The 3,846-nt window shown below is 44.9% G+C and overlaps 1 long non-coding RNA gene across 1 annotated transcript; it reads right to left on the bottom strand.

Moving 5' to 3' along the window:
* Positions 1 to 1,097: 1,097 nt before the first annotated feature.
* LOC120973253 (uncharacterized) lies at positions 1,098 to 2,600 on the bottom strand. Its single transcript, XR_005767758.2, has 2 exons — positions 2,177 to 2,600; positions 1,098 to 1,474 (listed from the first exon to the last, which is right to left on the bottom strand). It is a non-coding gene; the product is annotated as an uncharacterized lncRNA (long non-coding RNA).
* Between the last annotated feature and the right edge of the window lie 1,246 nt (positions 2,601 to 3,846).

Below are 3,846 nucleotides of genomic sequence, written 5' to 3'. Positions count from 1 at the left end.
TGTTTGTTGCCATGATCATGTTGAGTGCATTGTCATATATTTTGTTCTTGCATCATGTGCATCATTGTTATTATTGCATTGCCATTCTTATCATGGATCATAATGCATAGGCATACTTGCTGGTTGTTTTTGTTGTGTGCTTGAGTGTGTGATCAACCCCTGCATTGTCTCTTTCTCAACTCCATGTTCTTCTACTCCCACAACCTTGCTTGATCATCTTCTTCTCCTTGTTCTTTAATCCATTTAAATTGTGGTATTTTATTTCCTGCCCCAATTTAATGTTCAATCTTTTCCTATAAATTTTAGACCATGCCATTTACATCACTGCCAAATTTCAACTCATTTGGTGTTGTTTTGGTTAGATTAAAAAATGCATCAAGTTTGCAATTAATACAAACTTGATTTATTTTTCTATCTCTAAAAATACCCAAAGCAATTTATTCAAATTGTGCATACATCCAGAAGTCTAGGGGTATTTGTTTTTCTTCATTACCCCTCTCCATTATCCCTGGCCTTTTCCTTTTCTATGGCTGTGAATTTAAATTTACAGAGTTAAGGAGAAAAGGGAGAGCCCTCCCAGCGCAGCCCACCTGTGCCTTCCCTACTCCAGCAACAACCCAACTAGCCCACACATACAGGTCAGCCCGGGCGTTCGGTCTTTTCGGTTTGTTTGGTCTGGTCTTTTTGGTCTTTCAAAAATTCGGTCTTCCATAATTGAAGACCAAAATAATTTCAGTCTTTTCAGTTGTTCACTATTCGGTCTTCGGTCTTTACTATTCGGTCTTCGGTCCCGACCAAACAGACCAAATAAATTACTACTCCCTCGGTTCCTAAATATTGTATTTTTAGAGATTTCAAATGGACTATCACATACGGATGTATATAGACATATTTTAGTGTGTAGATTCACTCATTTGGCTCCGTGTGTAGTCACTTATTGAAATCACTAGAAAGACAAATATTAAGAATGGATGGAGTAGAACTCATATTTATGTTACTTTCAGGACCTGTTATATACAAACTACATAGAGTACAGAGGTACATGTGTGTACAAAGGGGTGTGTGTACAGGTCCATGTGTGTAAAAAGGGGTGCGTGTACAGAGACAACAAATATTTGTATAGAAGAGCATGTGTTCATAAGAAAAATTCAAACAAGGAACACATGTATGCAATCTGCATGTAATACAATACACCACATGAAAATCTTCAAATAGAAAATCAGCACCATATGTAATCACCACTTCACCAGCAACAAGATTCATGCATGCGTACTCATTTATATTTGACAGCAAAAAGTAAGATCAAGTAACATCGGCGCATGGAATCGATAAGAAGCAAACACCATGAGGGCTTAGTACTTCAACATAGTAGCTTCTGGATTGGCACCTTCGACAACTTTTGCTTCAACATCTTCATCTTCAAAGATGCTATGTAAGACTGATTCCTCTCCTGCTTCTGCATCCGCCTCTGCCTCTACACTCACAAATGCATCATCTTTATTATTCAACTCCTCATGTTCAACTTCCAGTATAGAAAGCATCTACTAAAAACAATGTTACTCGTTATTGAACCATTCCTTCATCTAACTAGTAGACACGAACATACAAACTAACAAAAAGATACTGATTATAGGCTAGTACATAAAAGCAACATAACACAGGTCTGCTCTGAATATACAAGATGTGGTATTTCAGATAACGTGGTAATTTTGAAGTATTAAAAAAACAACCCCAAACCTCTTTATTTTAACCAAGCATGAAGAACAACAACTGACGTGTTCTGTTTCTTACAGAAGAGCAGCTGCGGCACGGCTAGTAACCTCAATGGATTGTGATGTTGCGTCTGGCATACAAGCTGCAAATTTTGTACACCCTCATACAAATGTATTTGAGTTATTCCTTTTGCAGCTAGTTACATCACATAACTCCAAAAATAAACATAATACTCTAGTAAATACCCGCAAGGGCCAAACGCCTCTATGTTTTGCCGATACTGCAAAATACCAAAGTATTTGTATACTATGGTATTTCGTGCTTACAAATTCTAATAATGTGGTTTCTTAATACTATGGGTTTCTAGATATTGTGCATCCAAACACAGCCTAATTGATTCACATAAATGAATAAGAATCTGGACATCACATATGCACAGAGAGAGATTAAGTAGTTTGCTCACCTTCAGCTGCTAGGTAGAGCACGGGAAGAGCAGCAGCCGGCGATCCGGCAACCAGCTTGGAAGAGGACGAGAGGTGGTGACTAACTGCAGCGGCCAATAGCTACACTTGTCACCAGGAGATGGAGCACCATTGGTGGATGGCTACGTCACAGGCAGTGGAGCGACACAAGAGGGTCTGGCTTGGCGGCGCGACGCACGGGGCACGGCGATCGGGGATGATGGTCGACTGGTCGTCACCTCACCGCTGATGGCTCACGGCATTGCGGCATAGCGAGGGGCGGCGGCTAGGGTTCATGGTGGCCTGGTGAGAGAGAAAAGACGAACATTGTGTGAAGCAGGGGGGCGGCTAGATTTGTGTGAATCGATTGAATAGTGAGGTGAGGACCTGAGGTGTGTTTGTGTGTATCTCGCTCGTGACCTTGGGCTCGCTAGACGGGCCTTAGGTAAACATGGTCTTCTATTCCTGCATATGGGCTTTTGTAAATTCGGTCTATACAGGCTATTCGGTCCTCAACATAGGATGAACAATCAGACTGTAACTAGTTCGGTCTTACAGTTGTGCAGACCGTTTTTTATTCGGTCTATTTTAGTTCGGTCTTTTCGGGTTCGGTCTCGGTCTTTTCGGGTTCAGTTTTTGGTCTTCGGTTTTTATGCCTAGGGTTGTGTACAGGGGCATCTTCAACTTCCTGTATGGCAGAGCATCCAGCAGGGACACGTCGACACCTCCTCTTATTTGACGGCCGGAGCCGTCCCTAGGCCTCTATAAGACCACCCCGGTGCACTAGACATCCTCCTCCCTCCATTCCACCATTCTCTTCATCCCGCCGCCGCCAAGGTAAGCCACCCACGCACCCGCCGTCGCCTTGGCCGAGCCAAGCTCAAGCTCGAGCCCGGCTTGACCCGGGCCCCCTCCGTCCTCCTCTCGCTGCGGGAGTTGCCGTGATGACCTCCGCCACCCGTACCTTCAGCTCACGGTCCGGGAGCTCCTTCCTGACGTTCTCTTTGTCATCTTCTTCCTTGGGCCAAACAGTCGCCGCCAGCCTTCTTCGTACTCTGGAGCAACCCCTCGCATGACCTCCCCGAGCCGGATCACCAAGTCCAGCGCCCCGTCGTCGTTGATGTCTTCTTCTCCTGTTTCCTCTTCTTCACGGAGCCGAGCACCGTCTCGATCAGCGCATCCTCCCGCTGTGTCCGATCTCCGTCGACCACGTACAATTCCACCAGCACCCCCCACCATGAAGCTTCGATCCTCCCCATCTCTCTCTGGTTCAATTCCATCACCGTAGTCGTCTTCCCAAGCCTGCCTATTTTATATCCGCCATGGGAGAGTTTCTGGAACTCACCTCACATGTTCCAGCACACTCCCACACGCACTCGGCCCTCTCTGTTTGCGCTCACACACAATACCTGTTAGAGATATATTGGGGATACATGTATTTGGGAGTCTAGGATTTGTAATCTGTCTCCTACCTTATCTCCAGAAGAGGTGTCTTCTCCTCCAAATCTTGTACTCAATATATACTCGGCCTCGAGGCTCAATAGTACATCCATCAAATTCCGTCAATCTCCCTCTATTCCCTTCTAACAATACCAACGTGCAGTAGCCGCAGAGCACGACCCACGCGACTCTGGTCATCTTCTTCTCCATGTTCGGGACGAGTTGGAGCTCT

Source organism: Aegilops tauschii, chromosome 2 (genome assembly GCF_002575655.3).
Source record: "Aegilops tauschii subsp. strangulata cultivar AL8/78 chromosome 2, Aet v6.0, whole genome shotgun sequence".
Taxonomy (NCBI): Eukaryota; Viridiplantae; Streptophyta; class Magnoliopsida; order Poales; family Poaceae; genus Aegilops; species Aegilops tauschii.
This window is presented reverse-complemented; position numbering and strand designations above follow the sequence as displayed.